Genomic DNA, 18,636 nt, shown 5'->3' on the forward strand with positions numbered 1-18,636 from the left:
TAGCGACTTGTTTAGTTGCTGTCCCTGCTTCATTGGAGACTTTGACTCATATTTTTAATATATCGAATGCTCGCCCCAATGTTCTTCTGGGCGATTTTGCTACCCATGAGTATTGCCCCTTGTGTACTGTACTGTCAGACCCGATACCCCCCATCCAGTCCCAAATAGTTACCTATAATATCACACAGGGTGATTTGTGTTTTTTCCTTACTTGTGATCCTAGTGCGATTTCTGAATGTATGCGTTTAAGATTGAAAGGTGCCACTTCATTCACCGCTCATGAACGAACTTTGTGCCTTCAAAGGACACCGAAAACATGTACTTCTGTTCAGAATAACATGACTTGCAAGAGTTTGGTAGTTACCCCCAGTCATTATCGCACGATGTTACTACCTGCCGGATGGCTTTTCTCATGTGGTAATACTTCCTGGCCATATATCCCCGCAAATATTTCTGGAGGCCCTTGTGCCATTACTAGACTGAGCTTGTTGATGTTTTCATCACATCCGAATGCCAACTCTCGTGTGATTCGAGATACAGTGAGGTTACAGGAGGATTGTGACTCATCTTTGCATTTATATTCCAAGTCTGAATACCTTAGCCTGGCTATTTCAATTGTTGGTGTTCCTGCTTTGGCAGTTTATAATGCCAAATCTATTGGGAAAATGGCCTGCTGGATGGTAAAATCCATTAATCATACTTCTACAGTCCTGTCTGACATGCTATTAGACGCCCAGGGTGAACGTAGAGCTATCTTGCAAAATCGAGCGGCCATTGATTATCTTTTGCTTAAACATGGACACGATTGTTCTGATTTTGAGGGTCTTTGTTGTTTTAACTTGTCGGATCATACAAAATCCATTCAAGCTCACATTGATAAACTACATGACTTGACAGAAGAAGTTAGAAAACACATTGACCAGGGCTGGTTTGACTGGCTCTTTAATTGGTTACCTGATTTGCATATGTTACGTCAGATATTAGGAGGTATTCTGATTACTATCGGCATTTTGATTTCTATCTGTTGCTTTATTCAGTGTATTCCTTCACTATTTCAATTCTGCACACCTGGTACTAGACATAGATCAGTTAGTCTTGTTTCATATTATTCTTCCACAGATATTAGTTCTGTTTAATGAATGTATAATAGACTGAAGTCAAGGGTGAAATGTTCTGCTCGATTTTCCCGGCCTTCTTGTGAGGGAAAATGATTGAATGTGACTTCAGGCTCTTACCATTCAAGTCTAAGGGTTAGAGTAGTGAATGGAGCCTATTTACTAGGCACTTCGACATGATCCTGTGCTCTTCCCCATAGATCAGGGCTTGCACACATAGCCTAGGGGATAGATTCGTTAGTATTAGGGATAACCTGTCCTGTAGTGAGGGTATTTCATGGAGCCGTGCTGAATTCAGGCCTGGTAGGCCTCAAACGGGAGAGACTCCATCTTTCTTTCTGCTCCGGCAGCTTGGGATGCTTCTAGGTCAAATGTAATGTTTTAGTTATGAGGTGTTATTCGCTTGGAGAGAACCGGTTCAGGCCGGCCCTTATCGAAGGATTGTATTTTTCTTCATGCCGAAGACACTACATCAGGCCGGCCGGCTGGGAACGTGTCCTTGGTACGGGGAGGTACAAGAATTTGGTGGGCGGCAGGTTACGGGCCGGAATTTTCCATGAGGAAATGCACCTCTATATTAGTGAAAGTCTGAGGCAGTTACATGTTCAGTCCGTAGGCGGCATCTAGCCGTTAGCAGTAAAGCTACTACTTATTCCAGGGAAGACAGACGCCATCTTGAAGGCGGAGAAGAACCGAGAGACAGATACTCTCCTAGCAGAATAGCCAGAGAGGAGAGAGTAGCCGATAAGGAAGAGGTCCCAGTGACTCGGAGAAGGGTGAAGAGAACAGCGCATAGTGGTGCAGACATGTATCCGTGACTGCGGAGGTGTGACTTCCAGGCGAGCCGAGGCACAGACGAGAAGGGAACCTAGATGACCACTGAGTGCAGGCTACACACTACTAAGGTGATGTCGACCCTTTCTTATTAGAGTGTACAACTTAATCTTTCACTTTTCTTTGCAGGTTATGTGTTATATTGTAATGTTATGTGATTGCGTATGTAATGAGTAATAAAGTACCCAGTTTGTAGTGAACCAACATGTGCTGCGTGTTCTTGTATGAGAGGGTAGCCTATTCTTCTAGTCAGCTGCGGCTACATGAACAGATGTTAACCCTGATCAGGTAAGTGGTAACTGAATAAGGGAAAGAGGAGCCCCTCGAACCGGAGAACAGGCTATGCTTGAACTGGCAGTCATTGTGTGATCTGATGAATAGTGAGACTGATTCCCTTTTTGTATGTTATGGTGATCATAGGATGAACTGTTGTATAAGACTGCCGTCTGGGTAGAGAGGTCTGGATTCGTATGGGATCGCGAGGCCGCCGATTGTGCTGATACTGCCGTCTGGGTAGAGAGGTCTGGATTCGTATGGGATCGCGAGGCCGCCACTTGTGCTGAGACTGCCGTCTGGGTAGAGAGGTCTGGATTCGTATGGGATCGCGAGGCCGCCACTTGTGATACTGTCGTATGGGCAGAGAGGTCTGGATTCGTATGGGATCGCGAGGCCGCCACTTGTGCTGAGACTGCCGTCTGGGTAGAGAGGTCTGGATTCGTATGGGATCGCGAGGCCGCCACTTGTGATACTGTCGTATGGGCAGAGAGGTCTGGATTCGTATGGGATCGCGAGGCCGCCGATTGTGCTGATACTGCCGTCTGGGTAGAGAGGTCTGGATTCGTATGGGATCGCGAGGCCGCCACTTGTGATACTGTCGTATGGGCAGAGAGGTCTGGATTCGTATGGGATCGCGAGGCCGCCGATTGTGCTGAGACTGCCGTCTGGGTAGAGAGGTCTGGATTCGTATGGGATCGCGAGGCCGCCACTTGTGATACTGTCGTATGGGCAGAGAGGTCTGGATTCGTATGGGATCGCGAGGCCGCCACTTGTGATACTGTCGTATGGGCAGAGAGGTCTGGATTCGTATGGGATCGCGAGGCCGCCACTTGTGATACTGTCGTATGGGCAGAGAGGTCTGGATCCGTATGGGATCGCGAGGCCGCCGATTATAAGAGGTCTTGGTATGTATAGTAGGAATTCCCTGTCCTTAGGTGGTAGATATATGTGGTTGCACTATTGTAAATAGGCCCTAGGGAGGGGGTAACGTTCTGGCTGGGTTAGTGAGGCTCTGATGAGCGGGTTCTATCTGATCCGAAAACCCAAGCAGAACAGTTACAAACACCGAATACGGACTTCTTACATATGACTTGGATGTGACGACTGTGGTCAGGTGAGGAGGCTGGCAGAGTAGATCTTTGTAGATAGTTTGGCAGATTGAGGATAAATCAGAGGAGTAACAGACCCTAGACAAATGAGTCTGCTCAAAGGAGTGGTGGGTGAATTTGATCTGTGATGCTCTGTGATGTGAAAGATGGGAGAGATGGCATAGAACAGAAACCCGGTTAGGATTTTGGGATGATACTCCGATTTGGGCGGATGAAGGAACGGCATACTTCTTGGAGATGATCGACCTAGCATCCGCTCCTGATTCTAAGAACCATCAACTGGTACTCAATTGGATTGCAGAGTTGGCACCGACCTGTTACACCGATGATTTGCTAGTTTAGGTCCTTAATACGACTTAGATTGCAAAAACTGCACTTAGGCTCATTCCTGTCTGCCCAAATTTCCCCAGCGCAAGGGTAGCGCCTCACAGGACTCCCCATATCTCTTCTATTCGTTCACGTTTATATTGCTGTTTTGCTTGTTTATTGACTCCAATGTTAGAGGGCAGAACTATGCAGATGATACCAAAGCGTACATTAAGTCAACCAAGAGCAAAACGAATGCTTTCCAGCTTCTACAAGACCTATTATTAAATATCCAAGAATATATGCGTCTAATACACCTCCAATTGATCAACAATGGGACACCTTCTTCAAAAATAAATGTTATGGTGTCCCAAAGCCACTGCACATACCTGATCTCTTGCTCAGCCTAGACTCTTTAGTTAACAATTTAGATTTTGCATTGGTCTTTGATAATTCCCATGGCAAAGTCAGTGGAACCTGTTTTCACCTGTTAGGAAAACAAAAACACTATCATCCCAATACTATTCACAAATCAAAGGCCTAAGTAGTATAGTCTGTGATTAATTCTAAGTTTGACCATTACAATTGTCTCTATTTTAGTCAGCCAGCATCTGTAATAGCCCGTTTGCAAACAGCTCAAAATGCTGCAGTACATACTATGGCAGCTCTCAAAGAGAGATCATGTCCATCCTTGAGCTTCCAGTGACTAACTGGATTAGGTTCAAAATATCATATTGGTTGAATATCTAGATGCTGTCAAAGGCGGTTTCCGTCCTCCCCAAATGACAGACTAAGAATGCAGAAAACGAGATCTCTTTTTGGGACTACGAAGTTAGAGGCATTTGTAAAGTTAAAAAAAAGTCACCACATTTTCTAAGAAGTAAAAATGGAGCTACCTGCCTCTGCATCGCCCTGTAATGCACTCGCGGCTATGCCTGAGCTCTATCTAAGAACACAAATGTGCAGTTAATCTAGATTCAGCGACAGCCATCAGCACGTCTTCTTCCCCTACTCCAATCATTTGGTAAACGAGGAGCCAGAAGTCAGAACATCCTATCAGCATGATACAGAGGAAGACTTTGCTCCTGAGGAAGAATTTGCTCCTCTGAAGATAACCAAAGATATTGCCTCACCTCCCAACACTCTACATCAGTGTTTGCCAAACTGTGGGCGGCGAGGCGATTTTTGGTGGGTCTTGAAAATCCAAGCAAATTAGATTGCTTTAAATTCTCTATTTAATTTCACATTTGCTCTGCTTCAAAGACAGAGGTCAAATGTCAGGCCATGTCTTCTGACAAATTGCTGCTATTTTTTTTTACATTGGGCTTGGTGTGATCAAACTCCTCACTTTGCAGTTGGAGAAAGAAGAATAAAGTCAATTCTGTGACAATTTTGCTGGTGTACAGGATATGTGAAAGAAAAGGCTGTAGGATGTAATTCTTCGTAAAATACAACAAAAATAAATAACTATAAATAAACTGTACACGTTTCAGCAGTTTGGAAAGCAAAAATGAAGCACATTTTTATGTAAATCTGAAGTGTGATGGAAACAAAGATTTTAATAGGATGAATAAAATCAAAACACTTTACTTGGTGATGCACAAATAATAAATATTCACTGAAACTTGATTTCCACAAATTGTAATTTGTGTGCAATATAGTTGTATTAGTAAAATTGTGTGTCTGCAAAGTTAGTGGCTATTTCGATGAAAAATGTCAGTGCACTACCACATAATGCTTTAGTTACATTAAAAAAATCGCTGTCACATGTATATTGAAGCTAGTTGGGTCGCCAAAGTTTGTCATTCTAAAAATTGGTTTATGAATGTAAAAGGTTTGGGAAGCACTGCCTTACATCTTCGTGGGAAACTAATTTGTTTCCACATGTAGAGCCTCACATACATAGCACAAAGAGGAATATAGATGCATCTGCTAACTTATATGCCTGGTTCAGGTACATATCTACGCATCTAGTAGCACTCCCTAGCAGTTAGATTTGTGCAATGCATGTTGGGCAATGTGCTACTAGGTGTCCTTGTTTTTCCCTTAACAGACAGTTCTCATTTTTGTTTCAGGCCCAAGTTGTTATACGACCGTCTTGGTTTCAATTTTACTCACAGGTGGCTTGTAATATAGTAAAATATCTTAATCTGTCAAACAGTTGTTTTAACTAAAATAACAACATACTTCATGATTAATAGAATTTGGGGTAAAATTAACTTCTTGATATCATTTATATGCCCCATGAGTGATAATCTTAGATTCCCCACCTGTTTCTTTTGTTGTATTATCTCCCCTAACTTGCAGTAGTGGCCTGTCCCCTGCCAAATTGGCGGGCCGGAGGAGGGAGGTGGGGAGGCAGGTATGATGGGTTCGGGGGGCCCAAAAAATAAAAGAATAATTTTTAAAAACTTACCTTGAATGCTGCCGCCATCGCTGCACGCCGCATTCTTCTCTTCTGTCTTCTGGGCACAGGCTCCCGGAGTTCACTGCGGCCAATCCTCAAAGCAGCGTCAGGATTGGCCTGAGCGCTGGCAACTTGTGCTCCCAGGCAGACTGGGAGCCTGTGCCTGCTCTCTCACTGTGCATGAGTGTTTGGTCGGCCTGAGACGACTGGCCAAACCCTCATGAGCAGCGAAGGAGTGCACTACCGCTCACCCACCAGCAGTGTCATCCCCCTGGATCCACCCCCAAGACTCGTCAGAGACCTGTGGGCGGGTCCTGTGTATTCAAATAAAAGGATAATAAAATGGGTTTAAACCCTGTTTCCTTATCGTTTAATTTGATGGTGGTGACAGGGGGCGGCGCTCCTCCGCCTAAATGGAGGGGCCGCCGTTGCTAACTTGTCATCATAATTCAGCATATAACATGTTGCATATCTGTTGACATCAGACACCAGAGGTTTTTACCCTAGTTTTTATTAATTGGACGGTGCTGTTTGGCAATCAATACTGAAGAATTCAGTTTGGTTCAACTTATAGCCTAATACTAGACCAAGTCTGTTTTACTTTGAGAGTTTGAAGCAATTTCTCCAGATTGGTGCACTATACTAGTAGGTCATCTTAGTATAGTATTACAGGGCCATTACGTCGCACTCCAGAGATTTTCATTTCAGCAATTTGATTTTCTTCTCAATAACACAGTCACCCGTGGCAATTTTTGGCGAGCTCCCAATCCAACTCAGCCTGCAGGCCATAAGAATGTTTTTAGCCACATGGACACCCAGAGTGCTGTTATATGTGAACCAATGAGTTTGTTTGTTTATCAGCTGCAAATAGTTCTCGCTAGCCCCTTGGGGGAGGGAGGGTACACTCCCCAAAACCACTACATAGGGGGTGGATTCCGGTGGGAGGTCGATAACTGGGAGACTCGTTGGCTGTAACTCCCTTCTTTCTAGCCTCCCAACCCTTGAAGGCACGGAGGACCCTGCTCCTGTGGGGGACTGACGAATGCGAGCTGGAATATCAACACTACTAGGCATAATGTTGTTGGAGCTACTTTTATCTGTCACATCTCTGATTGCAGCAACTAACCGTCCCCTCTAGTTTTAATAATCTAGCTTCTACTGAGCTTATTTTCTGCAGAATAGGATCCAATAAGGGAGACATCATAGTTTCAAGCCTGCCAAAGAAGTTCCCCTCCTGTGTGCTATCAGCGAACTGCCCTAACGTCGTCTGGATCGTAGGGGTGGGGGGACCCTCTTTGGAAACATTTATAGAGATGTCAGGTGTAGTTTTCTTTCCAGTTGTTCTCTGAACACGTTTACTTGGTTTCAATAATCCTCGGCTCTTCCTATTTTTGGAGGGGGATTCATTAGTACGGGTTGGCCTCAATTTAGCTTTCTGCCCTCTGGTCATAACTTTAGATTTAACAGGGCTGGATTCTTGGTCAGAAAATGAACAGGAGGCAAGGTTTGTCACTGAATCCGGAGCAACATATGGGGACTGACTAAGCCGGGAAGGGGATACATCATAGTTGGATACCACCGGAGATTCAGGGATTCACGAGTTAAAGAGAGTCTACCTTGCGGAGGTTGGGGCTCAAGAGATAACCTTCGTCCCGTAAGCTTTATCTCATTAATGAGGGCTCATTCTGCCTTCAATATAAAGGCATCTAAGGTTCCAGCCACACTTCTACCAATACTCGGCTTGCGTTTACTCATGTTAGCCGTATATGTACACGCTGTTATATTATCAAATCCCTGCTAAAGTGCTTCACTGCTTACAGGACAAGGTGCAATATGCAATGTGCAAAATACAATACAGTACTAGATCACTAACCATAAAATGCCAAGTATTAAGACTATCAGAAAGCCCTATATTATAGGTTAAAGTGCATAAAAGTTTTTAGCAGCAATAACAATAAAGGCGTTTGGAGAAAATAATGTCCCTAAAGCGCAGCGTGCGGTACAGCTCCCTGATTCGAAAAAGGCTGGAACCAAAATACCAATTGAATCAAATTCAGTATGAAAAATTTAGTCACACCTAATCCGTTAGACCATAGTACATGTGGGTTTTGCTGATAGCGGTAGGGTACAGTTGCTGCAGGTAGGTGCAAATAATAGAGGCTGCAAGATGAGAGGGCACACAGTACCTGTTTGCCGACTCCAGATATGGAACAAGAGCCCAAAGCCTGGGGTGCAAGGGGGGTGGCCCTGCCCTGCCTCTTCCTGGCACTGACGGGCAAGGACAGGCCCGCCCTTGGCCCGGGCGCGGCCCGCGCTGCGGGAGACTTGTAGCGTTTAAATCGCGCCTCCAGGCGCGCTATTGGGCATCAGAGCGGGGCGCCAAGGCAGGGAATGCTGGGGGATGTAGTTGTAAAAAGCCGTTCCCCCTCACGGCAGGTGAAGAGAAAAGAAAACCCTCACGGCGACGATGGTGTGCTGCTGGTGCCCCCTTCGCTGCTGCCCAGAGCGTAAAGCTGCTGTTTCCTCGTCCCAGGTTAGTCCTAATTAGACCCCTACTCATTCTCACTCCAAAAACGAACTAGCCTAGTTTATTGTTAGCTGACAAGGTGTGGTTGATTCCATTCTTGGTTCTGGCTAGTGCCAATAGTCACATGTATTTTTCTACCCAACTCTCCTGAACATTTTCACTTTAAACGTCCAGTGTCCTTTTCAATGGACCTATTCATATTATCAGCTGGCAATGTCTACAGATGTACATACAATTCCTCATCCCCGTTCAGACCATAAGGTTGTTTCGTTCAAAATGTTATAATCAGTCTAGACTCCAAATGTCTTAATTTGAATGTTATGTCCCCATCTCTCTCGCTGGCAGGTATCATGGCAATCCCCCAGTATTTCATTTGTTGCCAATTATATACTTGATGTGTTGACATGTACTTCGTCATTGCGTATTGTATGAACTATAGAGTGGCAACAAATGAAATGACGTATTATAAGATGATATATGTATATGTGTGTATATATATTACCTACTGGCGGTCGCCAGTAGGTAGTTATAGTTAGGACCACGTTTCCATAGGAAATCCGCAACATTCTATTTTGAATAACTTTGGCGCCGGTCGACGAATCCTCGCGAATTTTTCAAAATAGGTGGGGCGCTACGCTCCGCTCCTACCCTGAAAGTCTCGGGGGGATTCGTCAAGCGGGGGCTGAGATAAAAGGGGGGTCCCAAAACGCGTTTTTCCCATGCATTTTTCCATAGGACCTTTAGACAGGGCTACAGCCCGAACGGCTGAACAGAATTACTAGAAATTTGGCAGAGAGGTAGTCCTCAGGTCAAGGAAGTGCCTTTTGTAGGTTTGGTGTAAATCTGTTCAGTAGATTCTGAGAAAATAGCCTTTAAATCAATATATATATCTGAGCCAGCTTACGGTGCGCTTACGGTACGCTTACCGTACGCGTACAGTGGCGTGCGCGAGCGCGATTCTGATTGGCTCTTAGATCTTAGTAAACATTCGAATCGGCCGAAACCAGGAAGCGGCGGCCGCCATTTTCTCTCTCGCACTGAGAGTGATGTTTAAAATATAAAGCACAAAAACATGTAAAGGGGCTGTTTAGACAGCTCCCACACACATAGCAATGTTGAGGGAGTCCCCAAAGATCCCCCAAGGTCAAAAACGGAATTTTTATTTTTTCGCTAATTTCGCCGATTACGCTTACCATACGCGTACGGTAAAAAATTATATATAAAAAAAAATTATCCACACTCTCCCCACCCCGTGTGCAATAGGTGCCCGAAGGGCACCAATTGTGCATGGGTTTTTAAAGATGAGTTAAACAAAAATATTAAAAAAAATAATAATAAAAAAAAAAATTATCCACACTCTCTCCACCCTGTGCGCAAATGGTGCCCGATGGGCACCATTTGTGCATGGCTTATAACATATACGAAAAATTAAAATATTACCTTTCAAAACGAAGTGCATCATATGTCCTCCATGTGCGCACGGTGCGCGAAGCGCATCGTGCATACATGGCCCATCTAGCGTAATGTGGGCACGCGGTGCGCGTAGCGCACCGCGTGCCCACCGTGCGTGCACGGCACTAACTGCGTAAAGTGGGCGAAGCGCACCGTGCGCGCACGGAACGAACTGCGTTAAGTGGGCGCGCATGCCACGAATGGCGTAAAGTAACTTAGCATTTAAAAAAACGTACAAATTCACTGAAAAAACCATAGGTTTCACACACATTATAGTTAGGAATTAGCATTTAAAAAACCTTGCAAATTCACTGAAAAAACCATAGGTTTCACACATGTTATAGTTAGCGGAAATTTTACTGATAAAAAACCAATGAAATTCCCCCGTTATAGTTAGTGCAGGCAACTATAACTCACACGACCGTAATCTTCTGCTGATGACATATGTGTCTTTATGAAAAAAAAATATTTGTAATATATGTATAGCTAAAAATGTATGGAAGAAGACATGGGCAAATAAGTGTCTAAATACAGTGATGTAATATCTGACGTCATCAGCAGAGGATTGGGGTCGCGTGAGTTATAGTTGCCTGCACTAACTATAACGGGGGAATTTCATTGGTTTTTTTATCAGTAAAATTTCCGCTAACTATAACATGTGTGAAACCTATGGTTTTTTCAGTGAATATATATATATATAGATAGATAGATAGATAGATATATTTTGTAGTGTGGCGCTAATTTTCCCTGAATGGGTGCCAAGTTCACACGATCACTGATTCATACCCTGTATGGGTTTCCATGTGCTTTGAAGTCTCTCATACCGGCACTGCTTCCTTTGTTGCTGGTATGGGAGACACTAAAGCGCATGGAACCCATACAGGGTATGAATCAGTGATTGTGTGAACTTGGCACCCATCCAAGGAAAATTAGCGCCACACTACAAGTAGCACAAATCTGTGGGAGATTGCTGAATTGTTCATTGGAGCGGGAGCCTATCAGAAGGCAGCAAATTTGAAATAAAGGTGTGGAGCCTGAGCCAATGAACACATGAGAACAGCCTCTGAGGAAGATTGTTTGAAACGTATCAGGCTGCAATTCATGGGTTGCGAAGTCTGTATGGCATTACTGGTTCCTGACTGCGTCCCTGCCAGCTGGGCAAACCTTGGAGCTTATATACTGAAAAAACAGGTTAAAGTAACATTGTAGTAAGGTGTGATAAAAAGATATTTTGGTTTTAAAAAAAAAACAACACGTTATAGTTAAGTGAATATGTCAGTGACAACATTAACATTTTGAACAAAAAAATTCACCAGTTATAATTACTCATGACATGTTCTATGACATCACTGAAGACATCTCAAATTACATAATTGATGACGTTTCTTTATCTCTTTTTCTTTATCTCTTTTTTTTCAGAGAATTTCTAGTTTTTTGGGTTTTTTTTAAATGTAATGTAACATTTGATTACCATACGTAAAGTCAACTCCCGCCTTAAATTTTTTGCAGGGGAGGTGGTGACATAAGCCTCTCACCCCAAGCCTTATTAGGCCCCGGGGACCCCATCCCCAGGGCCTTTTTTTTTTAAGGGTAGGGGGGACAAATGTCACCCTTCCCTGAGCCTTATTCAGCCCTGGGGACCCCATCCCGTAGGGACTCTTTAAAAAAAAAAAAAAAGGGGGAAGGGGGCCACATGGCCCCTTCCCGCCAAGCCTCAATAGGTCCTGGGGAACACATCCCACAGGGCCTTATCTTTGTTAAAGTGTTAAGGGGAAGGGGACCATGTGGCCCCCTTCCACAAGCCTTTTAGGCCCTGTTGACCCCATCCCCCAAAGTATTTTTGTAAATTAAAGGGGAGGGGAGCCACCCTCACCAAGCCTTATTAGGTCCTGGGGACCCCATCCTCCAGGGCATTTTTTTTTTAAATAAAGGGGAGGGGGGCCTCTCGGCCCGCCTCCCTGAGCCCTGTTATGCCCTGGGGACCCGGACCCTATTTTTTTTAAATAAAGGGGAGAGGGCCATGTGGCCCCCCTTCCAGAGCCTTGTTAGGCCCTGCAACCCCCAGGGCTGTTTGTTTTTAATTAAAGGACAGGAGGCTGTGTGGCCCCCTTTCCTGAGCATATTGGGCCTTGGGGACCCCATCCCCCAGGGCCATTACTAAAAATAAAGGAGAGAGGGGCTGCGTGGCCCCTTACCTGACCCTCTCTAGGCCCTGGGGAGGGGGGGGGGGGCTGCACCGCACACTTTCCCAAGCCGTTATCTATACTAGACTATTAACCCCTTCAGCGCGGCGCGGATTTCCACGCCACGCTGAAGGTTCCGTGCGCGGGCGGGGCCGTGACGGAGCGGTTCCGTCATGCGCACAGCGCGACCGTCGCGCATGACGGAACCGCTCCGTCACAAGCACGGAAAGGGTTAAAGATGGGTGCCCTAGTGCTCATGTAAACAATGGGGGTTTTTCGTCCTGTAATAGCCAGGCATGGACGTATAAATCGAATGAAAAAAGCGGGGCACCTGGTTATGAATTTTGAATCGCTATTTATTTAAGCGAAAGAAACAAAGACCAATAGGTTCATATATTTTCAGTGTATTATTCACATTTCTTTGTAATATACTCAAAACAGACTTAGTGAAAATATTTCATTCATGTCTGAGATACAATACAATTCAATACCTAGTAGACATCAATCAAAATTGTGATTTAAACAAATATCAATGTGCAATAATATTGTTCAAAAAATTATAATAAATTCAGAAATTCCATAAAATTACACCAGCAATACACTCCTATTGACAATTCCTTACAAACCAAAGTTTGGGCATTTTGGGAACTGTGACCACATGGGAAAATTAATACTCTATGGGGTTGATTTTAATTATACACCCTCTCTAGAGCTCTGGAGTTATTTAGTTGCCCTATGTAGAGAAAAAATGAAAATTGCCGACACGTTTCTAATCCCTGAGGTTATTCACGGGATTTTCATCAGGGCATGAAGGCACGGTGTAACCTACAACTTAAAATTGAATAAAAAGTATTAAATAATATCGGGTGTCTCCTTTTTCTCAATTTGCAGGTTTTATTATTTTAGTTCAAGGAAATATACCTGAAAATGAGGATATCGCTCCATTAGGAGTTGAATTTTTGATGAGTCTTTCGCATATCAGGGCCTGAAAAAACCTGAACATTATCCTTCACTTCAACTGTCTTTGTTACAATGTATTTCATTGACCATTAATGTGCATATCATTGAACTTACGTTTTAAAGTCGGCGTGCGGCAACCAGGAAGTTATTTTCGGGTTGCATCCGCCGTTGTCAATAAAGTTGTTTTTTCGTTTTTTGTTTTTCAAGCAAGTTCCTAGCGCGAGTCGTTATACTGCATAAACCAAAACGAAAGCCACAGTGTTAATGAAAATCTATGAAATTTATCCTCATTTGCCTTCACTAAATAATATTAATAAAGATGACACTTACTTGAGAACCAGCCAGTTCAAAAGTGGTCAATCATTCATGGCTGCATTATTTATCTGCACGCATTGTGTTTCTGAAAAAAGACGAACCGCGGGTGAGGCGATTGTTTCATCCCGAAAATACGTAACAATTTGCGGAATGGCTAGGTTAACATTAAACTTTTGACTTACTAGGAACTGGTTTTTCGTTCTCCGTTCTCACAAAGAATCGCCCCGCAGTATAATGGCGTGAAGCTGATTGCTAATGTTTGGTTAATCTATATCCTGTCGAAACAGGAAATGGGTTACCCATTCTAACTGCTGAATTATGGGAATTGTAGTTTTCGTACTTAAACTACCAAAATGAACTCGCTGTGCTTGTGATTAATTCTGTCACAATATTACAATCTCAGTGTGCTTGTATTAGTGTGTTTCTTTGTAAAGGACACAGGGCTGGGCTGAATAAAACTGTCATCTCGTTGAGACCCTCCACCACACAGTTATATTTCATAATCAGATATGTCTCTTTTTTGCGCAGAAGTGTCTCAACATCTCCACCCCTTGGTGATGTTTTAATTGCGGATAAAACTGTCCAAACAAAGTCTTTCTCAGAGTGTTGTTTTTCAACAAAGTGTGTGACCATAGGTGCTGTTACAACTTTTTGTTTGATCCTAGATCGATCTGTGTTGCACCATCCTTAGGTTGACTTGTTGCGTAGTTTTGCCAACATACAGTTTCGGACATGGGCATTTGATGGCATAAACAACGTTCTTAGTTTTGCAATTTGTGAATTCTTTGTGTCCATTTGATGAAATTGAACACAAATTCAAAGCCCTCAACGGTGTTATTGCAGGCGGAGCATGTGCCACATTTATGATGTCCAACAACTGGAGTAAGATTCCATAATGTTCTTTGGGCTGAACTTTGTTCTTGCTCATGTCAGCACGTATAATTTGCTGTCCAATGCCCTTGTTCTTTTTCATTGCAAAGAGCGGTTTTTCCATCTGACATGCAAGGCCAGTTAACAAATGCCAATTGTTGAGGATGATCTTTTTAAATTTGTGTGTATGTGGACCAAAGGTTGATACACATACAAGTTGATCCAATGGCTTCTTACTCTTTATACTCAACAATTCCTCTCTGGGTGTGTACCAAGCCTGCTTTGTAGAATGTTTCAACATTATTTTGGGATATCCTCTCTAAGTTGGTAGCATAAAATTTCTGCTTGGACAATAAAATCTTCCTTACGAGAACAGTTCCGCCTGATCCTTAGTATTTGACTGTATGGCAAATTATCCTTCAAACTTCGAGGATGGAAACTGGAATGATGTAAAATGGTATTTCTGTCTGTAGGTTTTCGATGTATGGTTGTGACTAACTTTTCGTCTTGTACAAATACCTCTAAATCTGGGAAAGTTAGACGAGTCTGATTTTTAGTCATACTGAACTTTATATCTGTGTGTCTGTTGTTGAGCCATTCAAAGAAGGATTGTAATTGATCTTCTGTACCCTCCCACTGACACCAGACATCATCAATGTAGCGGTACCATGATTGAATATTGCCGCTATATGGATTATTTTTGTAAATGAAGCGTTCCTCAAACAAGGCCATATAGAGCCCTGCCATTTCTGGGGCATAAGGACATCCCATGGCAGTGCCCTTGACCTGCATGAAGAACGTGTATTCAAACTTGAAGTAGTTCCTTTTTTAAAGCTATTTTAGCTAAATCAACAATGAAGTCTGTTGGGACCCTTTGAGGTTTCGGTCTCATTTCCAAAAAATACTCCATGGACTCTAAGCCTTCCTCTTGAGAGATCTGAGTATATAGAGAAATAACATCGAAGGACACCATCCACTGTCGATGTTGATTAAATGGGTGGCCTTTTATCTTAGTTATAAACTCTGTTGTGTCTCTGAGATGTGATGGAACTTGCTCTAGGAATGGCTTAAGGAAGACATCTATATATTTGGCTATCGGTTCAAGTACCGAGTCACAACCCGATACTATCGGTCTCCCAGGAGATTGTTGTAGATCTTTATGAATTTTGGGGAGAAAATAAATGACCGGAACTCTCGGTTGTTTTTTCTTCAAGAACTCAAATTCGTTGTGGCCCATGATTCCTTGTTCCAAGCCCCAATTAATTTTGATGTTTATTTCAATAGTAGGGTCTTCCCTAAGTTTTCTATACCATGTTTGATTGAATATTTGGCTATTGGCTTCATCTCTATATTTATCTTTTGACCATAATACAAGGGCTCCCCCTTTATCAGCGGATTTTATCACAATAGAGTCATCATTCTGTAAGTCCCTTAATGCTAGTTCTTGATGTCTGGTGATGTTCCTTTTAAAGAAACTCTTCTGTTTGGCCATTTGTGTGATAGATGACAATACTGCCTGTTCGAATGCCACAACTTCTTTAGGTATACTCTGTATAGGTGGAATAAAATTAGATTTATTCCGTAATCCAGATGTTTTTTTTTTTTAATGCTTTATTTAGTATTGAAAAAACAAAACAGTACAAAGACATTGGCTGTATGTTCAATAAAGAACCATTGACAAGATACATCACGACACTTCTGGCCCACAAATCAGCAACAGCATCTAATAATGGCATCGGTTCAGCGGCCCCCCGTAATCGCCCCAACACTCCCATCCGTCTGAATTAAAAAAAAAAAAAAAAAAAGATAACCTCCCGCCAAAGGGCCCACCATTCAGTCTCCATAGACACTACGGTTTTCCCTCCACACCCCCCGACCAGCCCACGCTCGTTCAGACCAGCATCCCAGAACGAACAGCAATGAGGACCCTAACGTCCTGACAGGTTCATAACCCCTCCATAATCATAACCCTGGCGCCGCGCGGTTTACCCCACTCCCGTAGGCACTATGCCGGAACTGGAGTGCGGTGGGGAAGAGCTCGGCAGGCTAGCGATATATGTCTTATAAGGGCCCCAGATATCTTTGGGTCGCGCCACCGTGGGGAGGAGACTAGAGTAGATCTCGCTGTTTGTGTTGCAGAAAGCCATGGAAGTGAGCCATGCACCCGCTGTGGGGGCCATTCGATCCCCCCAGCGCTTAGCAACCTCCCGCTTAGCAAGCAGGAGGCCTAGAGAAGCAAGCCTTCGGACAGTCTTAGGGAAATTGACCGTGTAGCCCAACAGCGCAACCTCGGGTGTGGGAACCAACGTGAGCCCCAGCATAGCGCCCAGGATCTCGTGTACCTGTGTCCAGTATGATTGCAGTCTGGGGCACGTCCATGACAGGTGTGCAAAATCAGCGTGTTGTGCAGCGCATTTCCAGCATGTGAGAGGTCGAGAGGGATCAATGGCGTGGAGTCTAGCAGGGGTCATGTAGAAGCGGCGAAGGAATTTGTAATGGAGGAGCTTGTGGCGACTATTGAGTGATATCGTGTTAGTGACTTTGCAACAAACGGTCCACTGCTCGTCTGTGATAGGCCTACCCAAGTCCGACTCCCAAGCCGCCCGCAGTCGGACATCCGCACAAGGAACCAGAGCTGCGCATGCCTTATAAAGTCTGGAAACCATGTGGGCTCCTGTGTCTTTATCAATGAGGAGGGTGAGGGGCTCAAAGGACTCCGGCTCGAGAGGGAATCCCGCGATTTCCGACCGCGCCGCGCAATAAAGCCGGCGTAGTACAAACTTGTCCATGAACGTAGCCTCGCTGAAACGCGCCTCCTCCGTCATCGAGAATATGTGTCCGCCAGGATATAAATCTCCAATCTTAGTAAGGTTAAACTTATTTAAAGTACGCTGCACAAGGCCGTAATCCAGATGGTTCAGGGTTCTTTTGATCGTCTTTATCATGAAAGAATGCCTTAAGCCTGATTTTTCTGCAAAATTCAAGTGCTTCAATCTTTAAATTAACAAAATCAGTGGTAGCAGTTGGCACAAATTTAACTCCTAACTCTAGGACAGATTGCTCATGCTTAGTCAATTGTTTTGAAGATAAATTAACAGTAGTTGTTTTATTTAAGTTTTGTAAAAGTTCTTTCGTGTTCGCAATGCCCCTGTGGTCCCAGCTGGCGTCCCACGGGCAGGGGAGCTGGCACTGCTCCCACCCACAGGGAGCAGCTACTAATGCTGCTCCCTGCAGGCAGGAGCAATATTTTGATCTGTTGCCGCATCATGGGGATTTTGCATTTAGGACCCCCCCCCCTTTTTTTGTTAGTCCCACTTGACAGATCACCCTGAACCGTTCAATGCACAAACTAGTTAAACAGTAGCAGTTTTGTGAAGATTCGTCAAACGGTGCCAAAGTTATTAGCAACACAAAAAACGCTTTTCCTATGGAACTGCCCTAACTATAACTACCTAATGGCGACCGCCTTACCTTGTGGAGAGAACTTTGTTGCGTTAAACGGCGTGGTCCTGCCGTGAGTCAGCGCCGCCATCAAGAGCGCCACAAATGCCTTTTTGGACTGCTTGTGGAGGAAGTTGTTTGAAACGACATAATGATGTAGTGCCGCCGTGAATCAGCGTTGCTGGGATACGAGCAGCCTTTGGTTTAAGGGCTGCTAAAGGACCAGTTTATGGCTGCTATACCGACAGATGATTTTTAATTAGCTGCATTGGGTATTTGGTTGCCCGCTTGGGCAATATGGAACTGTTTGGCAGACTACAGGTTCCATCATGTACCTGCAACCCATAAGGCCACTACTGGCCAAATACTTTGCACTTTGGAAGTAGGACTTTGGTAGCCATCAGTGTATAATCGCCATCACCTGTGATCAAGGTCTTATGAGACCGAAATGTGCCAGGATTGGTGCAGCTCTGTGATAAAATAAAGAAGTGTGCAAGCCATACTGGGAGTGTGACTTTCTCTTACCTTGTGGGAGAACTTTTGTTGTGTTAAATTGCGAGGTCCTGCCATGAGTCTGCGCCGCCATCAAGAGTGCCACAAATGCCTTTTTGGACCGCTCGTGGAGGACGTTGTTTGAAACAACATATATATATATGCAACTTGTTATTAATTACCAGGTACGCTTGTTTTTGGGTAACGTGGTTGGATGACTTTTAAAACCTGCCTGACATATATTGTTATCTATAGTGTCACCTGCTGATGACTTCTCTCTAATGATCATTGTTAGAAATGGGATCTCTGGTTTGCTAAGGCTTGTGCCAAAGTCAGGCAGAGACCCCCA

The 18,636-nt window shown here is 44.0% G+C and overlaps 1 protein-coding gene and 1 long non-coding RNA gene across 8 annotated transcripts in view; one reads left to right on the forward strand and one right to left on the reverse strand.

Moving 5' to 3' along the window:
• LOC146798137 (uncharacterized) overlaps positions 1-18,636 on the forward strand; it is a 271,358-nt gene that overhangs the window by 105,619 nt on the left and 147,103 nt on the right. The gene's annotated exons all lie outside the window — the stretch shown is intronic.
• LOC146798138 (uncharacterized) overlaps positions 1-18,636 on the reverse strand; it is a 155,049-nt gene that overhangs the window by 45,940 nt on the left and 90,473 nt on the right. For 2 of the 3 annotated variants that reach the window (XR_014969116.1, XR_014969115.1), the window contains exons 3-4: positions 13,500-13,569; positions 13,284-13,401 (exon numbers count right to left, since the gene is read on the reverse strand). The exons of the other annotated variant lie outside the window; for it this stretch is intronic. This is a non-coding gene — a long non-coding RNA (uncharacterized LOC146798138). The remainder of the gene's footprint in view (positions 1-13,283; positions 13,402-13,499; positions 13,570-18,636) is intronic. 3 annotated transcript variants of the gene reach the window in all.

This window comes from Triturus cristatus, chromosome 9 (genome assembly GCF_964204655.1).
Source record: "Triturus cristatus chromosome 9, aTriCri1.1, whole genome shotgun sequence".
Lineage (NCBI taxonomy): Eukaryota > Metazoa > Chordata > Amphibia > Caudata > Salamandridae > Triturus > Triturus cristatus.